The following is a 22,001-nucleotide window of genomic DNA, read 5'->3' on the forward strand; positions in this document are numbered from 1 at the left end:
CAGGGCAATTCCTTGTTTTCTAACCCGACAGTTCAAACTGAGGTTCTTCCATCACCCAAGCTGTTTCTGGACCTGGTGCACGAACAGTGTACTGCTCCTGGTTCGGGGCCTGGTCCCACATCTAATGATAGACGATTTTATAACATGGATCCTAGATTAGCCAAGGCCCTTCAAGTTCCATCTGTAGATGCCCCTGTGGTTGCTTCTGTCTCCACACCTGGAACACCAACAGAGCCTGAAGACATGCTAAAGGCTGATGACAAGCAGTCAGAGCAGACTCTTAAACTAATTCATCAGGCTGCGGCCTGGGTGGTCCGAGCCTCCACCGCAGCCTACTTCTTCACAAGGGCGTCACTGCTTTCGCTACGTCAGTTACAGGATAATCTGCCACCAGGTGATACCCGCTCCCATCAGGATATAAATAAAATTATCACAGCAGCGGAGCTCACAGCAGACGCTACCCTGAATTCTGCAAAATTTGCTGCTAAAGCGATGGTGTGTTTGGTGGCCGCACGATGTCTTATGTGGCTCTGGAATTGGCAAGCAGACTCGCGATGGAAATGTAAGCTAGCTTCCTCCCCGTGCTCGGGCAATAGTCTTTTTGGTGATGCCCATTTCTCGTGGAATCCAGGGACAGAAAGAAGATTCTGCCATCATTTTTCAGGCAGTCGGAATCCTGGCAGAAATCTTACTTCCGACCATCTTTCTTTCATCTGGATTCCAACATCTGTTTTCCTTGTGGGCAGAGGGCTTTTCCCCCTCAACAGGAACAACAACCTGACTGATCGGGCAAGCAACAATAATATCCCAATAAATAGCTCTTTCAAGGCGGAAGGATCTGTTCTTTCCGGTGCTCCAAATGACTGCCTTCCTTCTCCCATCGGAGGTCGCCTGGCGTTCTTTGCATCGCGATGGGAGGAAACAACATCAGACGCCTGGGTTCTCCGGACAGCAATGTCGGGCCTTCATCTCAAGTTCCTCTCCCCTCCTCCGAGGTTCTTTGTTTGCTGCTCCATCTTGCGGGACAGATCCAAACGGGTCCTCATGGAATCTGCCATTCAACACCTGGTGGATATCAAAGCTATCCAGGCAGTTCCAGAGGACCAACGGGGGCTGGGGTTCTATTCCCAGTTCTTTGTAATCCCAAAGGCTTCAGGGGGGTGGAGGGTGATTCTCAACCTCAAGTCCCTGAACAAATTCATTTCTTAAAGGTGCTTCAAGATGCAGTTCCTCCAGACTATTCTGAAGAGCATCCAGGAGGACGAGCTCCTCTCATCTATAGATCTCACGGAGGCATGTCTCCATGTCCCAATCTGGCTCCATCATTGCCAGTTTCTTCAGTTTTGTTACGACAACAGACATTACCAATATTGTGCTCTGCCGTTTGGCCTTTCATTGGCCCCCAAACTATTTACAAAGATTCTGGCGGCATTGGCAGTGTTCCTGCGCACACTGCCTGTGAGAGTCCAGTGCTATTTAGACGATACACTGATACAATCATCCTTGCCCCTCATCTCCAACTTTCGAACCACAATTCAGATTCTGCAGGAGCATGTCGGAAAGAGTAATCTTTTCCCGACCACCCGCCTTTTACATCTAGTGGCAGTCATAGACATGATCTCCCACAAAGTTTTCCTTTCTCTGAACAGACAAGAGAGTCTACAGGCCTTAGCGAATCAAATAAGGCATCAGCATATGGTTCCACTATCCCTGCTGTCTCAACTCCTGGGAAAGATGGTCGTCTGTATAGCCATAGTCCTGTGGGCCCCACTTCATTCCCGGACTCTGCAGTGGTTCCTGTTGCCATTCCAACGGGCAGGCACTGGTCATTCATCGATCAGAGTCCAGGTTCCTCCACTGGTCTTACAATATTTCTGGTGGTGGCTGTCCTGGGCCTTCAGCAGGGGCCATCTTTTCAAAGAGCCAAAAAGACACCACAGATGCCAGTCTTTACAGTTGCGGGGTGCATTTTCAAACCGAGATAGCCCAGGGTTGGTGGTCACAGGCAGACAGTATTCACCCAATCAATTGGTGGAGCTTAGGGCTGTCCACCTAGCTCTGAGACAGCTCAGGAAAAGGTGACAGGGTATCATGTATTGATAATGACAGACAATGTGGCCGCCAAGGCCCATATCAACAGACAAGGGGAGACCCGGTCCAGGTCCTTGATGCAGGAGGCCAAATACTTGGGACTTTGGGTGGAGAGGCACCTTCTGTCCCTCAGGGCAGAACACATTTCGGGGGTCGACAACATTCAAGCAGACTGGCTCAGTCGAACCAGGGTCGATCACTCGGAATGGTGTCTTCGTCCTTGTTCAGGGAGTTGATGGAGAGGTTCGGTCCACCATTAGTGGATCTGTTCGCCACCCCACAGAACGCTCAGTTGGAGAGGTTCTTCCTTTGAATGGAGATTGCTGAGGAAGGACAACCTGTCATCTAAAGTGATAAAGACCATTCAGGCATCTATAAGATGATCTACTAATCGTATTTATGATGCTACCTGGAGGCCCTTCTGTGTTTGGTGCTCTAAGACTAACCGGCGTTCATCTTCAGCTGCAGTGGCAGATGTGCTGAAGTTCCTCCAGGAGGATCTGGACAGAGGGCTGCCTTGTCTATGGTATTGTCTTGGGATTTGACTCTCTTTTTCACCATCTGGTTGTACGTAAGTTTTTGAAGGGAGCCTCAAACCTGCATCCACCAGTGGTCCATAGATATCCTACTTGGGATTTCATGAAGGTACTCCAGGTCCTTACGGGAACTCCTTTTGAACCTTTGAGGTCGGTAGATCTCTACTTCCTGACTCTCAAGGTGGCCTTCCTGGTGGCTATCATGTTGGCCAGGAGGGTTTCGGAGTAAGAAGCTCTTTCTGTAAGACAGGACTTCTGCATCTTCCACCAGAATAGAGTGGTGCTACGCTTAGACCCCAACTTCATTCCAAAACTCAACTCATGGTTCCACAGGGCACATGAACTAGTCCTCCCAGACTTCTGCCCTAATCCTCACCATGAGCTGGAACGGAAGTGGCACATGCTAGACGTGCGGAGGGCTCTCCACATATTATATTAAAAGGACTTCAACATTTCATAAGACGGAAGGTATGTTTGTGTCCTTCCAGCCTGCTTCTTTAGGGAACAAGGCTTCCCCGTCCACGATGGGCAGATGGGTAAGGGCTTGTATCACTACGGCCTACGAGACTCGATCTCTCCCAGTTCCCAGTTGACGGCTCACTCAACCAGGAGTGCAGCCACATCAGCTGCCTGGGCCACCACAGAGGAAATTTGCAGGGTGGCAGCTTGGGCGCCACCCTCTCCATTTATCCAGCACTATCGACTGGACACCTTCGCCTCTGCAGAGGCTGCATTTGGCAGGAGGGTGCTCCAAAAAGTACTTCCGGATTCTGAGGATGTGGACCAGACTTAGACCCTCCCTAAGAGACACTGGCTTTGGTATGTCCCTAGCCTGGACTCTCACAGCAGCGTGGAGGAGAATGGGCATTGGTCTTACCTGAGACTCCCTTCTATACACGCTGCTAGAGAGTCCAGTCCCATGCTGGATACGTCTGGTCGGGGTTGAGAGGGGTCCTTCTCATTTTTTCTGTTTTTCAGAGACACGTCACACCTGTCAAGTTACTTTGCCGAAAGCTGGGTGCCATGGCAACAGAGGCAGGTCTTATCAGCTTGACAGAGTCAGCCCCTATGACGAAGGAGGAGGAGTTTTCCCTAGCTCAGACTCTCTAGCAGCATATATAGAAGGGGCGTCTCAGGTAAGACCAGCGCCCATTCTAATGGCGGAGTGATCTTTTGCTGGTGGTTATATTGAAGTGTATAAATCAGTCCTTTTATTCTGAAAACCCAACAGAATGTACAATGCTGTGTTTTGTGATGTTAAATGCCTTTATAGTGTACTCATATTTATTTACTCAGGAGTGAGGTCCATCGGTTCATTGGGGCTTGTTGCCTCACAAATGTGCTTAAAATTGTAGCTGCATCTTTTTCCACAATATGCCAACTTGGGTAATGAATACACCCCACCAAGTATTTAATGCAGCAAGAGGATGGTTCCTTTAAAGTAAAGTCTGTGACAGCTGTTCTTGTGATTATGCTAGTAATGAGCCAGTTTGCTGGCCTAGAAACCAAGATGAGTTCTAGTCCCGCCTTAGGCATGAAAGCCAGCTGGGTGACTTTGGGTGGGTCCCTCTTTCAGCCCTTGTAGGGTTGTTGTTGTGAGGAAAATAGGAGTAAGGAATTGTAGGTGTATTTGCCATCTTGAGTTATATATTAAAAAGGGGAAGGGGGATAGAGTAATATTACTAAAACTAAATAAAACTCAAATATTTTGGCCACCTAATGAGAAGGAAGGACTCCCTGGAGAAGAGCCTAGTGCTGGGAACGATTGAGGGCAAAAGAGGACGAAGAAGAAGAAGGGGACGGCAGAATGAGGTGGCTGGATGGAGTCACTGAAGCAGTGTAGCTGCTCATTGCCTTATTGTAAAAGCAAACATATAATGTCAAAGCTTGGGGTAAAACACACTTCTGGTTCAATCAGTTCCATCTCCTGCCACTGATGATACAAATTATAGATGGTATACTCTAAAATATTGGGGGTATCTTCTGTTTATTGCAAACTAGAAATGCAAATTAGTCTCCGGGGCTTTCAGGAAGAGGATGGAGTGATTGACAGTTTCTTTTTCATATCTGAGTGCAGTTGCTTTTTCTTGAGACAAAGAATCAGTGCTGTGAAAGATATTCTATATACAAAGGCTAGATACTGAGGACCAGGAGTGACCATTTTTTGCAGGCACTAGTGAGTGGCCTCTGATTCCCAGAAAAGATGTTCCATTAAAACTCTAAAATAACATCAACTATTTCTAATTTTACCTGCCTTTTTGTATATGATTCAGGGTGGAGCTCGGCCCTTTGCTCAATTCTGAAAGAAAGTGAAAATAATGAATTCTTCCTCCAAGAAATACATGAAGTGCATGAAGTTAGACGGGTGGGGCCCCAAATGAATGCGAGATTCGTAGAGATGACACACAAAGAAAGATCTGCCTGATGGAAAGGAGCCATAGCCAAGGAAGAGAATTGCCTTATCTTGCAGCAAAGGAGAGCATCAGTTTGGCACTTCAGCAGACAGGGGGAAAAATGTAAGATTCCTAAATGTGGTGCCGACTGACTGTTGTTGGCTCCAATGAGCATGGAATGCTTCATTGGTGAATCTCTCCCATTATTATCTCCTAAGCGAGATAATTGAGAATATTTCAATTAATATATTCAGTCTTTCCCAATCTGATTCTTTCTCAATATATTAGACTTCATGGCCAAACTAGGAAAGGATGCCATATCCCTTTTCAATTCGGCTATAACTAACTTTACTTGATCTTACTTAACATGATTGTTCAGTGTTCTTAACAGTTCTGGTTATTCTCTGGCAATATTCTCTTACTCTTGCAGCCTTTTAAGAAATAGACTTCCTCTCTGTGTTGTACAAACAGAATAAAATCCATTTGTTGTACTTAAGTGTTTTTTTTAAACCTCATTCTTGCAGTCTTGCCAATATCCTGTATTTGTTTTTCACAGGAAAGCTTTTAACTTTTCTTTAATGCAAGCTGCATTGTGATACATTCTACTTGTTTTAATGCTTTATAGTTGTACCACAGAGCAAATGGATTCAGAAACTGACCATTCCTCTTTACCCCACCCCCACCCCCAATTTTTCAGTGAGAAGGATGATTTTATTCTGAGCTGTTCTTTTTAAAGTTTCAGATGAGAGCCTTTCTTGTCTCCCTGTTTTCCGGCATGAAGTAAATCTTCATTCTCAGTCCAGTTGCCTTTTACAGAAGATGGGGTCAGCCATGACATGGAAATGGCCTGTGATCGTTGCCCTCTTCACGGAGAGCCCTTGATAAGCAGCCAAGATTCTCCAGGGGGGTCCTTGCAATCAATCGCTTTAAATCATTGCACTCTGGTATGCTTTGGTTCATCATAATTTCAGTGCGTTTCTTAATTGTTACATTATTAGAACTACTAATATGCTCAAATAAATATAAAAAGAAGGCACTATTTGCAGCTGTTGTTTTTCTAGCTACTCAAATTTATTGATATTTAAATCAAATGTAACACTGTCACATTTTTAGAGAGATAATTGTGCCTGTAAACATGGTTGACAAAAATGGACTACCAGTATATAAAGTTAAGCTTGGATTTGCTATGTATATTTGTTTCATTTACTTGGAATTTCCTCAAAGTAGTTCAAGGTCAAACACATGCCTGTTCTGTCCTCACAACAGCCCTGTGACTGGCTCCATAGGGGGGGGGGCAGTCATAGGATTCCTAGGATTCTCTGGTCTTAAGCTGACATTCTCAGCACTATGCTGGTTTGCCTAGCAATTTAAAGAACTGTCTGCATTTGGTAGCCATCATCTGTAATTTTTATCATGTTGTGGTTGATTTTGAGCTCATACTGGAAATAAAATTATCTTTGCTGCTCTTATATCATCCTTCATAAGCCTTCCCTTCGGTTTTGTCTGAAAGTTCAGTTTAATCTAAGAAGGCCAATTAGAGCAGTGAAATCAGAAGGTTGTTCAGTACTGAAAGTAATAACAATGAAGAATTTGCCAGTAAAGCTCTGTAAAATATAGCATGATTAAAACTTCTTATTCACAGGCCCAAACATGTCTAAAGAGCTGTAGCAGAATTAGCAAATGTAAAGGATGAAACTTACAAGCAGCTAATATTTTGGCAAACACAAACCTGCTTATAGGTTAGAAGGAAAATTGGGTTTCTTAAAGGCTGGTTTGAAATCTGTTTGTGTTTAAACAATTTAGAAATGTCCAACCATAAACAAGCAATGATATATTGTGAGTAACATGTAATGTTGAAGTACTGCAAATCTAAATATTATCAATTTGCAAAGATTCTTCTTTCTTCATTTAAATCAGATTGGCTAATTCGGTGGAAAGGATTTGGCTTGGGGGCAGGGGAGCCTCTATTTTCCTATAGGTGGGAGAAAGTCACCAAGGAGTGTCTTGCTTCACGATGATACAGATTCTGGATTGGTTTCCACACAGCAGCAAGGAAAGTATAAAAGCAAGCATTACTTGGAGACCTAAAGAATGTCAGCTCAGCACCCATCCTGATAAATAGGTGAGCACCTCCATGTCTCTCCAAACAGGGTTGGGGATTATATGACAAACAAGTTACTCAGTGTAGCAGTGGATAGGACCCAATGAGATCAGTAGTACCCTGACTGAAAAGCAGATTGTATAAGACAGCGGTCGCCAACTGGTGGGCTGCGGCCCACTGGTGAGCTGTGAGAAAATTTTGGTGGGCCGCAGAGAAATCTCACCCCCAGAGCACCCCCACAAAGCAATTAATCCAGGCTGTGCAGAAACACAAGGCTGCGTCGCCCACATGGCCCACCTCCCTGCCCTCTCACTCCTTACCCGGTAAATTTGCCTGCTAAATTGCTATTTTTCCTTTTTCCGACCATCATCTGTTCTGCTGTGCCGGGAGATTTAGATTAGCTAGGAAGCAGGAAATGGTTGGATTTCTTGCTTTCTAGCCAGTCTTTAGATCTTCGGCTCAGCACAGCCGAACCTCCCTTAGGACTGAAGGTTTGCTTGCAAGCAAATTCAGTGCAGATTCACAGCAAGCAAATTTTGAGAGACTGAGCTAGCCGATGGCAGATAGATCACTGAATGATTCTGCGAGCAACTCAATCAGCCTGCTTTGCCTGATTTTGGGTAAAAGTTGCTCTTTTTAATAAAAATTCAATATTTACATGCATGGTGTGTTGTGAGTTTTATGAGTTTGCTTGCAAGCAAATTTTATATGACAGACTGAGCTAGCCAATGGCAGATAGATAGATCTCTGAATGAATCTGTGATTCTGTGAGCAACTCAAGTCTGCCTGCTTTGCCTGATTTTGGTAAAAGTTGCTCTTTTTTAATAAAAAAATTAATATTTATATAAATATTTATAATATTTACATACAAGCCATGCCCAGCCAGTCACATGACCACAAGCCACACCCACAAATTAGGCCAGGCCCACAGAACCAGTTAGTGGTCCCTGGGATCTAAAAATATGAGTTTGGTGGTCCCTGAGGTCCAAAATGTTGGTGACCCCTGGTATAGGAGACTGGATGTAGACATGCACAGTTCTTTTCAGGACAATCAAGATTAGAATCAAAAGGTTAAAGTTTATACAAAGATAATAAGTTGGTGCTTGTGTTGATCTAGTATAAATTTCACATGCCAAAGGACATTTTTGTTATTTGTTAATTATCCATACATTAGTCCAGCATATAAAATGCCATAAATGTTCACGAGCAGGGAGGAGGTATCAGGTGGAGTTTATGTAGTAATCAAATTATTGTATTAATTCTTATAAAGGAATTTAGCAAAAGAACTTAATTCAAAAGATTGTTGAAAGTGCTACTATCTGAAAAGGCCCAGAATGAAGAGGAAAAAGCCCCTACTGCCTGAATCATATGCTGTTAATGAAATTATAAAAATTCTTTTCAGAGGTTTTCAGTTTTGTTGAATTGCTAAGTGTCTGTTTCGATTATCCTGGAAATATCATTCATTCATTTATTTCTCAAAGTTATATGGCTGCCCATCTCATCTCTTTGGGAAGCAAACCAGGATCAATACGAACAATAAATAAAAACAAACCATATACAATATAAATATATCATAAATATCATAAAGACAAATTCCTTGTGTGTCCAATCACACTTGGCCAATAAAGAATTCAATTCTACTCTACTCTACAATAATTTTGAACTTGAAATTTCTGCAGAAGGTTTGAAACAGTACATTTCAAACATAAAACGGTATTTTGCGCTTGAACATTTTGCATGCCTCCACAATTCTGTTTGTGTCTTTTAGAGTATACCTGCCTCGGCATGGAGTGTCTTATTGCTGAGGATAATTACTGATGATTATTACTGTACTGTGTAATCTACTATGGAACTTTTTCAGCCAAGAAACAGGGCAAGAAGGATTCCATAAGATTGTACTTATTCATATTTACATTTATTTATATTTTACGTTTCTGAACCCACCCTAGGTAGAATATAAGCAAACCAAAAAAGAACCTATCATTCCTTAAAAACAAAGTATCATAGTAAATGCCTTATTATCTTAGGGGGCCAGGCCTATCTACTAGGGAATCTATTTCATGATGTAAGGATAGCTGCCAAGAAGACCTCTTTCCTGGTCCAAGTCTCCTTGAACTTGACATGGAGACCAGACTTTTAACAGGTCTTCTCTCAAAACGAGCATATTCATGCTTGCCAAAGTGGTCTTGATATATCCTGGTGCCATGCTGCATAGGGTGTTACAGGAGGAACCGCCTTGTCCCTTACTTCATCAAGCCACACATTCCCCTGGTCAGGAAGGGAGGGTATGCTGTGGACCCTGAGGGTTAAAGGGTTTTCACTGGGGGGGGGGGTCTAGGAAGAGAACCTCTTCTTCTTTTGATCCGGCACTCCAGAACGTGCCCGCCGAGGTGAGGCAGGGTCCCACGCTTCCTGCCTTCCAAAAGAGTGCCAAAACCTGGCTCTGCCAACTGGCATGGGAGTCTAGGAGTGGCCTGCAACCCTGGAGGTGGCTGGCAGCTTGAAGGTGCTCCTTTCCCTTTTTAATTTTTTTGATAGTTTAATTCTTAATTTTGTTTTAAATCTGTATTTCATTGTTTTCCAACTATGTCATTTTTATAGGGTTATGTGGTTTTATTTATAAATTGCCCAGAGTTAAGCAGGTGAGATGGGCCGTATAGAAAACCAAAAAACCAGCACTTGTAATGTACAGTACAATTAATTTATGGATAGCTGGATTTATTTCATTTGTATACTGCATATTGCATGGGTCCACTTGTGAAGTGATTCGGGAGTGGATGATGTCTCCAAGGTGTTGTAGGAGGGTAATACTGGCACACTAGGTGAAGCATTCTAGGTATGGCCTCAGTCTAGTGATCCAGCAGTAGCTGTGAGTTCAGGAGAGCCAGGTCTATTTTTTTTTGGGGGCACACATATATTAGAATTTCTTCTGAAAAATGAAGAGTGCATAGATTTCCCTTTGGATATTTTCACAAATAGATAAAAAGCCACACATTCCCAGCGTGTTTGGTTCATGTCTGCAGTTTGAGGAGGCTTGGTTCTCTTCCCTTCCAGCTGCAGTTTAATGCTAGCTTTTGTAAATCCCCTCAGGTCCACGCCCTGATCAGTAACCCATCCGATACACAGATGCATTGTCTGAGGTCCTGGGTTCCATGGAGATCAAAGAGTCAGCCACATCCCCTGAACATCTGAAGTTGTTACAATTCTGTGCATCCCTTGCGGATCCAGGTGCTACACAATTATTAGGTTGAAAGCATCAAGAATGCCAGTTCCCAGCTTTCTGTTGTTACTTAACTCTGCCTTGTTTGATTCATTACAGCTGGGGAAAACGGAGTTAGTTTAGGCTTGTAAAAGGGTTGCTCATTTCATGCTCAGAATTGTAATTATATTCTTCTCTTTCAAGCTTACAGCTGTAAAGATGTCTTTTCCGTTGTATTAAATAAATTTTGTGTGTGCATGCCTGCGTGTGCACCTAACTGACCTAGTATAGAACACATTGCTAATATTTACCAGTGTTTTAAAACTTTTAAATTGTTAACTCTGACATAGAAATGTTTGATTGGCTAATTTTGCCATGCATAATTGCTGTAGTGTTTTCAGTTGAAGGTCTGAGTAAAACCATTTCATTCATGAAGGAAAAATTGACCTGAATATAGCAATATTCTACAGTGCTTAAAGCTATTCTGATTATTTTGAGTTATTTAACATCCTTGTCAATTGTTTATTTAGCAAAAAGAAACCCAGCCTATTTTATTTATATTATGCAGAAGGAAACTTTTAAAATCAAATCCTTTGTGGAATAGGCCTTTTAGTTGAGTTGAAGTCTCCGAACTTTGATTATACAACACAACAGTCTGTAGACTGTTCAACTTCTGAAGCTGTTCCAATCCTGGGCATCTGGGGAAAATTCTGAGGAAAATGGTGAATATTTCAGCACGCTTGATCTGAGAGGTCCACACCCTGTGAGTGGCAGAGCTTATTTGGGCAGCCTGACCCAAACTGAACCAGAAGCTTTGGGTATTTTGAGGCGTGCATGGAATGAATTTACCTCTTCCTGAATTTGATTTTAATTCATATTTAGTCTGAAATAGACTGAAAACTTAACACTGTAGCAATAATTTTTAATAATTTCCCCCCTGAAAACTACCATTTGCTTAAGCAATTATATTGTGAATTCAGAATTGCCTCTGAGGCTTTTAATGTAGAGCTAGCTGTATATGTTCCATGTTTTGGTGGGAGATGTACAATTTCCCATTTGGACTATCTGAACAATAGTGATTTAAATCTAGAACTTGTAATAAGTTATTTCGGTCATAATATTGATAGAAAATGCCTTCCAGAAAAACAACCACTTGCCTTGGCTTGCTTAGAGATAGAGAGACCACTACTCTCTGTTAAATAATATATACATATGTCAGTATTTATAGCTGTCATTTATCACAAGGTTGAATAATGCTTCAGATTCAATTCAAAATAGTTACTGGGAGATCTGCTAGTAGGGCAGGGCCCTTTTCCAGGATCGCAGGATTGCTCCTGCTTCTGCATCTGTGTGCTAGAAAGCAGCTTTTCAGAATCTAAAGCAGGGCTTAAAGCAGTACACCACCCTCGTCCTCTCTTATTTTCAGCCCAATTGTCTAAATATCATTTTGAATTTAAATTTTTGCCTGCTAGAATATTAGCTTTCTCACTCAACTTTGTGACAATTAATTAGCAGAAGAAACTAATGAGAAAAGGAGCTCAAAGTAAGACTGGCTAAATATGAGATATTGGAAGCACTGATGCAAACAGTTCCGGTCAGAAAACAAACCAAAAACAAGAAGCTAGCACAACAAAGCAATTTAGCTGCACAGAAAGTTTAGCAAAGAATCGAACATAAAAAAGACACAGGATGAGGAAAGAAGTCATCAAGCAACAAGTATGTGTGCTAACAAGAAATTATACAGAGCTAGGATTGAGGCTAATAGATAGCGGCTTGGTTAAACAATATCTTTTTACTTTAAATATCTCCAAATCCTGATGAGTAACATTCTAGGGATGTTGGAAATTGCTAATATTTTGGGGAGATCATAACTGAAGTGCTAAAGGACTGGTACGTAACAAATGTAATGCCTGTTTGTAAAAATGGGAAGAGGAAAATCTAGAAAATTCAAAGCAGTCATTCAAAGTAGTAGTAGCAGCAGTAGCACAGGGCTATTATCATCATGGGCCTTGTGCTGTTCAAGACTATTATTTGGATGAAAAAGAGATGAAGGGACAAAATAGGGGCAGCCTTGAGCAGTAGGTTGAAGCGAATAGGATGGCATGTAACAGGGAAAGTGTAAAAGCTTTGCATCTTGAGTAGGAAAACTGTAAGGCTGGCGGGAACCTGGTATGGCAGTTAGTAGAAATGAAAAAGATCGGAGTGTTTTTAGTGAACACACATTAAACATCAGTCAGCAGTGTGATGCTTGTCAGCGTTCCAAGTAACAACCTCCAAAGAAAGAGACTCCAAGAATATGACTTCCAAGCTGACAATGCTGCTAAAAAGAGAAATGCTCTCTTGGAGTTCCTTAACTGGAGAATTGAACCCAGATTGCACAGTTCAATAATTGTTCCTCCTGTTGGGAATGCTGCTGCATTCCAATTTGGAACCACAATTAAAAATGACAAATTGGAGCAGGTTCAGAGTACAGCTACCAAGATGATGGGTGTGGAAGCCTATCTGGGGAAGAGTTAAAGGCCTTGTGTGTTTGCTTAGCCTACATGAACAACAACTAAAGAGAGAGACTGGATGGCCATCCGTCAGATACGCCCTGCTGGATCATCCTGTCATGAGCAGGCAGTTGGCCTCATTGGTTGTTTCCAACTCTATTCTTCTATGAATGAATGCTCGTCCTACTGGAGGGAGCTTCCAGAGGGTGGACCAGGCCCCCAAGGTACCATTCTGGTTCCCTCATTCTTCAGTAGAAAAGAACCTTTGTAGCTCTGGGTTGAACTGGTGCTCTCTAAGCTTGGCTGTTTTCTTGCGGATGATTCATTACCCAGCTAAGTAACATCGGGGCTAGAAGGGAGGGGGGCTTGCCTCCCACCAACCCTGACAGGGCAAGGGATATGAGCAAACCTATCTGAGCCCATTGGATTCCTTAGGACTTTGGAATAGTACCATTTTTTCCTGTGTGGATCAGCATATATAGTTAAGTATAATTGGATTTGATAAATCTTGCGAACTTGTTCTGTTACATTGCTGCTACCTCTTGTCAGGTAGGAGATCACACAATCCAGTCCCTCTGGTTGGTGTACACTTATTTCTGTTTCTTGTTGTAGTGAGTCACTCGCTACTATGAATCTTCTTTTGCAAGACACAGTACCGTCCCTTTGTTCCTCAGAAATTGTGTTTCTTCTTACTTTGCAGTGGCTCTGGGTTTCTGTCGAAAGGCTTGGACCCTGTTTTTTTGCATGAACCTTCACACAATTTCTTAGTTTCAGTAGTCCAAAATATTTTCTACGTTATTTTTCTAATTTTCACATTTATCACCTGGACTTGCTGCTTTGCTTGACCCCATTCTGTATTTAACACTTGCTGTTGCACCACCTCTACTAAATCTTTGCCTGCTCTTGGGAGTTAAGGGTGGCATTTAATACTGTATTATTTGTACTTTTCCTTCAAGCACTGCCACAAACTTGCACTTGCAAGGTGAGGTTGATGAAAGGCCATCGAATTATTGTCGACTCTTAGTGACCACCTAGATAGATCTCCATAGATGTCCCTAACTTGGTCCTTCAGCTCTTCCAGGGATCTTGCAAAAGGAGTGAGAGAAAAATACAGCTGTGCCACAAGCATTGCAAGTCATGGCTGTAGGGTGATGCCCTTCAGTCTCTCTCATTTCTGAAAATGCCGTCCGGCAGAAAATTTTTATTTCTTTTAGTTGCTTTCTCAATTTTTTTGGTTAGGTTTGGCAAATGTGTTGGGCCTTTGCCCTTGAATTCTACTGCTCAGCCCTGCTGGCAAATTCATTAATGCTCCTTCAGGGAGCCTGCTCCCTGGAAAGAACCATATCTTCCTACCAGAAAACAGCCATTCAGTCATCCACAGTGGGCAATCAGCAGCTGTCAGAAAACGCCTCTTGCAAGCAGCCTATTCCGGAGAGGACCTTTTTAACCCAGCCAGCTGAGCACAAAGTCTGCGAGAATCCACCACGCTCTGGTCTCCCACCTCTCTTCTTTCTCTCCTCCTCTGGTGGGGCATTTCTTTCTGGGAATAATACTGAACCTTAGCCTCAAGAAGGAAAGGTGCCACAGATTGTCAGTTGAAGCGGGTTTGGAATGTAAAATGTAAGCAGAGGTTTTCTCATGTTAAAAGACACCCATTTTGTATGTTAGATCAGTGGCTGAGTTTCTTGGCTTGGCCAAGTCCAAATTCCAGCAGTGACTTTGAGTCCTGGTTAAGAATTACCACTTTCTGGCACAAACTATTAAGTGCTCATATTGTGAACTGAATTATCTAGTGCTAGCTAGCCTGGATTTCAGAATGCTGTTCACTGGACTTCAAAAGAGAAATGAAATCTGTCTGATCTATATTTGCACAACAGCCTGTTTAGGCCTGATATTATGCAAATTTATGGCATTTCTCAGTGCCAAACCTGCCACTCTTTCTGTAGTAAGTCATATAGTACGGGAGCTTCCTGGATGGTTTCATGCTTCAGGAAAATGAGGGGAGTTAATCTGTAAGATGACTTGCAAATAACACCCGGAATGGGAATATTTTAAATGTGAGAGTCTACCGATTATGCAGCAGATTCAGAGTGGATATTTGGATATTTCTGTTTCTGACCGGCATCCTCAATGCAGACTCCGTGGAGGACAAGTTGCAGGAGCTGATATCAAAGGCAGCTTTTTGCTGGCTGAGCTTCTGCTCTTTTCAGAGACATGGGAGTTGGTGAAGTTCAGTCAAAGGAATTGTGTACGGTTGTTTTTAGGCTTTTGAAACCTTAAAATATTATTTTACTGTACATTTGTGAGTTAAATCTGTTTGTTGAAATATATGTACTAGAAAATAATCAGTTTTGTGTTCTTTAAGGAGAGTACATTTGAATGTTAAAAGAGATTAAAAATAGCCATGGCGTTCAGCTTTTTAAAATTTATGCATGAGAGCTAAGGTAACCCTGACCTTTTCTCCTGTACTGCTCAGGAAGTCTGCATTTGGGGAATTTTTCTCCCCACATCTGGTGCTGGTGATACAGCTTTCTAAAAAACAGAACAGACTTTTGAAATTTTAATAGACAACAAAGGACTACTATTAGCATTGCTCAAAGAATAGATCCTATGTGTAACTCAAGCCCAATTCAAGACCCTTGAACCACATTTCAGTATTAACAGCAATTTGGTTCTCAATAATTGAAGTGGATTATCTATTCTTTCTCAGTAAATGTAATAAACACGTATATTTTTTTCTGAAATTTGTCTCTAAGGAGAAGTTGTCTCTTCCTTGCTAGTTATTTTCAACCCTTGAAGAATCAAATAGATTTGGATTATAAGTACATGTAAAAACTTGATTTAATAGATGCACATTTAGCAGAGGTAAATTGCAGTAGTCTAAAATTCCATCTGGTCACCCTTGATTAACAGGCAAGTCTGTTGCATCCAAACCAGTAAGCACAAGGCAGTTAGAGTCATGATATTTATCTAAATTGTACAACATCCATTGTGATTTGGGCAATGATGTCATTACTTAAATATCCTATAATTAATACACATCACATCTGGATTGGTTTAATCATTTTTATTATGATATGATTTTGAAGAAATATAAATAAATGGAAATGGCATAGTATTGCATGTAGCAGACAACTGGGAATAGTGGACTATTAGTCTGTTAAATAAACCATATGTTTTAAAATTATATCCCAATTTAGATCATTTTTGTGACTGTGGAATCTGTCTATCCCAGGAGAGGTTAAAGTAAGACCAAACTAGTTACTGTACTCCAGTTTTAGGTAACAAAAGAACTATATTTTTCCCCCAGGAAGTAGAAATTGGTTCAGAAAATTTGGTGGCAGGCATTAATAACCATCTTGTGAATAAATGTGACAAGTTTGTATTTTTGACTATGAATTTTGTTCAAGATTGTGGGAACCTTGAAATTCAGAGAAAACTCAAACTATCCCTTCCTGAGGGCTCAGTTGGATGTCCTGTCTATTGCCAGGACTGTTTTGTTTATTATAGTTTAATTTATCCAAATAATACAATTGCACTGGTGGATCACAAGAATAAGACAAATCAAAGAAGCAACATTAAGTGGTACAACAACAATATTCAAGACATGGTCCTAGAAAATGCGGGCATTTAAAATTCAGAACTGAAATACCAAACTCTAAAATGGCTGTGAGAATATAAATGAGTTAGTCTGGTGCTTAGAAAATAGCAGTTTTAAGTGCCATGTTATCATGAGTAGCTGAAACCAAGCAACGTGCAAAACTAACAGATATGTGCAAATCTAATTTGCATGCAGGTTGTTGGAGAACTCACCTACAGATTCCCCTGTTTTGCATTCATTTACTCTTCTAGTATAGATTTTCAGTGTGAAGGCTGGAGTGCTATATTTTAACAGTATGCAAAGATTGGATTATTTTTGAAAAGGAGCAAATTTGCGCTAAAATGTTTTCAAGGGAAAGTTTTAAAAATATCTGAATGTAGCTTTGAGCTGTTGCTCTATTATGCATATAGTTTTCTGGAATGTGATTTTTCTGCAGTTAAGAACAAAATTACATTTGGTGAGCTTCTTTTCACATGTGTTAATTCATGTTGCAGCCCGCATAATGAGAGAGCTGCTCCGGTTTAGATAACACAGTGTGGCCGTATAGGTTTGTTTGCATTGCAGAAATGGAGAAAAGTCTGGTTTCACAATTAGCTGAACTAAAAGTATGTCTCCTTTCTCCCAAAAGGGATACAGTGGATGGTATGAAATTGCTGCAGCATTGAGGTTTCATACGGTTAGGATGACCTCATTTGTTCTGCTTTATTTAATGTGTTAGTGATATACAGAAAATCGCTAAAGGAAACGTGAAGATTAAAAGACAAGGTGAAAACTGCATCTTCACATCAGTCAGTTAATACATAGCCGTGAAATGCTGGATTTTTAACATTTTAATCAAGGTAAATTAAAATTAGAACCTTAGCCCTAACCACGGCCCTCAGGGCTTCTCTGTGGTCCAGCTGTCTTCCCTCACCTGGCACTGTCCAGATGCCCTGGGCTGCGATTTCATCACCAAACGTCCAAGCCCGTCAGTGATGGAAATTGTAATCCAGACATAAATAAATATATGGCAGAGGACATGGATGAGGAGGCCGTCCTCGGCTCTGCTGAGAAAGCCATTCTCTGTCAGTTCCCTCACAGCACTGTGGCCAGGCAAGAGACGTCCCTTCGGGTTCCAGAGGTGGCCCTGACCAGCTGTGCAGGGAAGGCAGGTCCACCTGGGCTCTTTCTACTGGCTGCAGGAGAAGGGAGAAGGGAAATGGATGCAATCTTTATGGCTGTTAGGAGACCTTGGTAACCTTTTCCTTGCCAGGAATTGGCTTGTAATTAGTCTTTATGAGGTATAAGATTGGGGGGGGCAGGGGAGGTGGGAATCTGAAATAACAATGGACAGGGAGCTTGCATACAAATTGTTTTAGGTAGCAAATCAAGTGTGTTGTTTTAAACCCATTGGACAGTTTTACCATATCAGTTAACTCGAGAAACTATTTGAACTATTTGGGGTGCCAGCAGCAGTGGACACTATGAGAGCTCTTTTCTAAGTTGCATCACTTGCAGGATCAGCAGGATGTGGAATCATCGTCATGATGCATGCTGGCTGCTGTTTGTCACCTCAAGGTTAGCGGTGTCTGCACTCTATGGTGTATTGTGATCTAGGAGCAGATGTGCACAAACAGAATGTGTGAAATGATCAGGTAGGTGGGAAAGGAAGGGTGGGCTTGGAATAGGTGCTTAGCGAGAGCAAGGAGGGAAGAATCAGCAGAAGGGAGAGAAATTAAAATGCAGCAACCTTGAGTTATTCTGTGCAACACCTGGAAGCAAAAATGAAAGTCAGTCTGCAAAATAAACTAAACTTATACAAAGTGTATTGGAGAACTATTTTCTTGCTTCTTGCATAAACGAAGCACTTTCTAGTTGTTAACTATGGACTCTTTAATTTTGGGGGAACATTGGCTATTTTTCATATTCAATACAGATTGATTCTTATTTTAAAATTAGAATTTTGAAATTGTTCCCCCAAAATAGGCCTTGAATGTGGTTTCTTAGAGGGAAAAAAGGTAGTAATATGTAGATATTGGTACCCTGATTCTGATGTTGCATGTTTTGACATTTTGGAGAATAACAGATTATTGCAAGTAGCAGGAAGGCTGCTCTTCTCAGCTGTGTGTGTATTGGATAATGATTTGTGAGCAAGATTGTATTTGCATGAACAAAATCCATGATCAGAAACTGATACTACTATAGAGATTTCTTTTCAGTGGTAGGGAATGCGGATGTTGCAATAGGTCTGCAAGCACAAGAAACCTTAAAAAAAACCCAGTGTAATTTATCTTTGAAGTAGTCACAGATTTTTGGCCCTCGTCTCTTTCAGCAAACCACCATTTCTTTTTTAGGGGGGTCCTTAGTCTTCTCTGAACAATGGGGGCCGTCATGCATGAGTACAGTTAAACCCCCAAACCTTTTTCAAAATCTTTCAGAATATGTTGCTCGTGAAAATAATTACTACTTCTGCCCAGTATTTTTAAATGTAAGGGTAAAGCATCAGGGCTGTAAAGCTTAAGTAGATTCTGGGTTTTCTTGCTGCCAACCAATCTGCTGTCTTCTTCCCTGCCCCCCCACCCCCACCCCCACCTGGAGACCAGAGTCTGGCTAAGTTCCATCTTTGGTGGTCTGGCTGGAGCGGAGGCGTTTGTGCTGAGCAGCCTTACCTTCTCGAGAACAGAGAAGAGAGGCTTGCTCCTCTTATTTTTCTGTTGGATGGTCCCCTTGGGGAAAAAAATAGGGAGCAAAGATGTTGACCTGTTTGCTACATCAAGGTGACCCAGATTATGTCACGATCATGCTGCTTATTCCTATGAGATTTACAAAGGAATAGCAGAAATAGTTCAGTATTGTTTAAGAAAAGTGAGATTTCATTATTGTCTGGCCACTGAAGGAAATTCTTTTGGAGGTTATAAGGACAAAGCTGAAGGGGTGGGAAAGGGTGATTCAAAATTGCATATAGAGAAACACATAAATTATTAAAATTCTTATAATAAATTTAAGTAATTTATATCTTTTTGAATAACAAGGTTAATTAACATGGATATGAAGAGTGGTGAAGACCACTGCAGTAGTTCCTATAATTCAAGTTAAGGTGATATGTCAAAGGTTGGAGGCTTTGCAGAATAAATCCATACTAATATTTAAAAGAAAGATTTATATTTCTGCAAGTTTTGCCTATTTTCCAAATCGTAAGTTTTTCTCCCAACAGCAGCAAACATTTTGAATGTTCTTGCATTAAAACCTTTGTACAGATTTTTTTATTAATTGCACCAGCTTTTTCTTTGCACATAAATAATTACTTTCAACCAAGACTACTATTAAAAATGATTCCTAAAAGGACCAGGAGAATATCTCTGAATAAGTAAACCAATGTTAGGTTTGAGAATAGAGCCGCAAAATCAAATAAATGCAGCCAGTTGTTATTTTTACTGATTTCACAATAGAATTGCAAGGTAGAGGCTGCCTATTTTAACCCTTCTATTTATTTTATATTCAGCAGATTTTTGAATCATTGCTGTATAAGATTTTAGGAGCAAGATGAACGCATTTACACGAGGAGCTCCAAAATTTGATCATGACCCAGTGGAAATTCTTCCTTGCCTCTGTCTAATAAATCTTCTTGAGCAGGCAGATTCATACTTGAAATGATGAAATAGTACAACTAGAGATAGAAGAGTCACATGTTTCAAGAACAGACTCCAGTCAGCATCTCCTGAATTAATTCTTACCACCAATGAAAAGCAACATTTAGAATTGACAAGTAGTGACATTCATGCCTTTTAACAGCCTACCATGGTTTAGACAGAAGATAAGAAGACTGGAAAAAGAATAATGAAGCCCAAGGAGCTGCATTAGATTTCTCTTGGGGGAGTGTGTTGTACACATCTTCAGGAGACGAATATTAAAAAAAAAAATACAAATGTGGGATTATAGTACTACACACGTACCAAAGAAATGTATTTGAGATTTTCTGCTAACAACTTTAACATTTCTATGGAGATTCTCAGTCATCAGGTCATGGTTGTCCCAAAAGTACTTTTTCAAGAGGCAACTGGACTTTCTGGTTTTTCTTTCGAGACATTTTGCTTCTCATCCAAGAAAGTCCAGTTGCCTCTTGAAAAGGCACTTTTGGGACAACTGTAAAAAAAAATAAAAAAAAATGATTGCATTTGGACCATGCAAATCCTAAAGTTTAATTTAAATCCTTTTTGATATGTGAAACTGTTGAGAAAATAAGATAGCTGCCAATGTCTTCCCTTGGTGAGGTGTCCCCCCCTAAGATTTATAGGGGGTGGCACATTTTTATGGATCCAGAGTCGTATGCTCACTAATTTGAGGGGTAATTTTTATTTGGTTTGGCCATGCTGTATAAAGAGAAAATGATGGCCAAACAACATTAATTTCAGTAACCAGGTCTACTGCTTTAGGACTGAAGCTTTTCCAAAGAGGAAAAACAAACTTCCTATTCAGCCAATGGTTATTTTGCTGGATAGTAAAAATAGGATTGTTTATGATGTCAGTATCTCTTAGGAATGCAGAATTATAGCCTTTCCTGACTCAGAGTTTCTTTTTGCATAGGGCTGTTCTGGTTATTTGTTTAAAGATGGGTAAATCAAAGTCTTTGTTTTATGAGATCAGAAATGGCTTTTGAAAAATAAATTGAGTCTTAATTTTGCCAACAATGTGGCCACTGAATACAACAGACTAGGCAATTTGAACTAAAGTTTGCTTCATATTTGATTGGTTGATTGATTCATTATGTAATATCAAGTCAATGTTGCCTCTTAGCAACTACATCTATCTCTTCAGCACAATCTGTCTGAACCAAATCCTTTGGGTCTTCCAATAGTGTTCAAGACTGCTGTAATGTTTCTTGTCCATCCATCTTGCTGTTCAGCATACTCTTCTTATTCCTTCCAATTTAGAGGTGTCTCATGTAGAAATCTGTATTTCTACATTGCTTTCAAAGAAGAATTGATTTCTGGAATAGGTTATGTAAAATATGGACTGTTTTCCATTTTTATTTTGTAATATTGTTATGGTTAATTGCTTAAAATTTTATTTTTTAATGATTAAAAATTAGTGTTGATTTTAAGCTAATGCCATATTGACTTAGTGATAGAGATATATGTATTACAGTTAGGTAAGAAAATGACATGCAGGCAATGGAAACTGACAGTTGTGGGAAAGATAAACGTACGTAGCTACACAGTACAATACACAATAGATGCTACACAGTATAGGCCTCCTTATCCATGTTATATGGAATGGTGTTGACATTCCTGATTTGCAATCCAGTGTTTATATACTCTTGAATTCCTTTCCCACAAATACCTCACATAGGGATGGCAGGAAAACATTTTGAGTGGTTCTAACGTGATGGGGTTTTATTTCCTTCCTTTCTGTACAAGATAGCAACATCATAAAAGGAAAGTGTGAGCCTTAACATTTACATCTATTTGAGCAGTTGTACCTTTTTAAAATTAGCAAGAGAAGGGAAGCATAGATATTCAGATACTGATTCCTAATTTTATCTAAATCACCTAGCCAGTTGTAATGCAGCTCCATGAACCAGTCAGTCCTAGACTGATAATCTGGAATGG

The 22,001-nt window shown here is 40.8% G+C and overlaps 1 protein-coding gene across 3 annotated transcripts in view; it reads left to right on the forward strand.

Moving 5' to 3' along the window:
* Positions 1-22,001, forward strand: part of ANKRD11 (ankyrin repeat domain 11) — a 114,111-nt gene that overhangs the window by 21,794 nt on the left and 70,316 nt on the right. The window contains exons 3-5 of one of the 3 annotated variants that reach the window (XM_087971351.1): positions 3,606-3,763; positions 5,757-5,964; positions 6,938-7,142. The exons of the other annotated variants lie outside the window; for them this stretch is intronic. The gene's annotated coding sequence lies outside the window, so the exon portion shown is untranslated. The remainder of the gene's footprint in view (positions 1-3,605; positions 3,764-5,756; positions 5,965-6,937; positions 7,143-22,001) is intronic. 3 annotated transcript variants of the gene reach the window in all.

This window comes from Notechis scutatus, chromosome 9 (assembly GCF_049901735.1).
Source record: "Notechis scutatus isolate UNSWTSFEM ecotype Mainland chromosome 9, rNotScu1.2, whole genome shotgun sequence".
NCBI classification, from domain to species: domain Eukaryota; kingdom Metazoa; phylum Chordata; class Lepidosauria; order Squamata; family Elapidae; genus Notechis; species Notechis scutatus.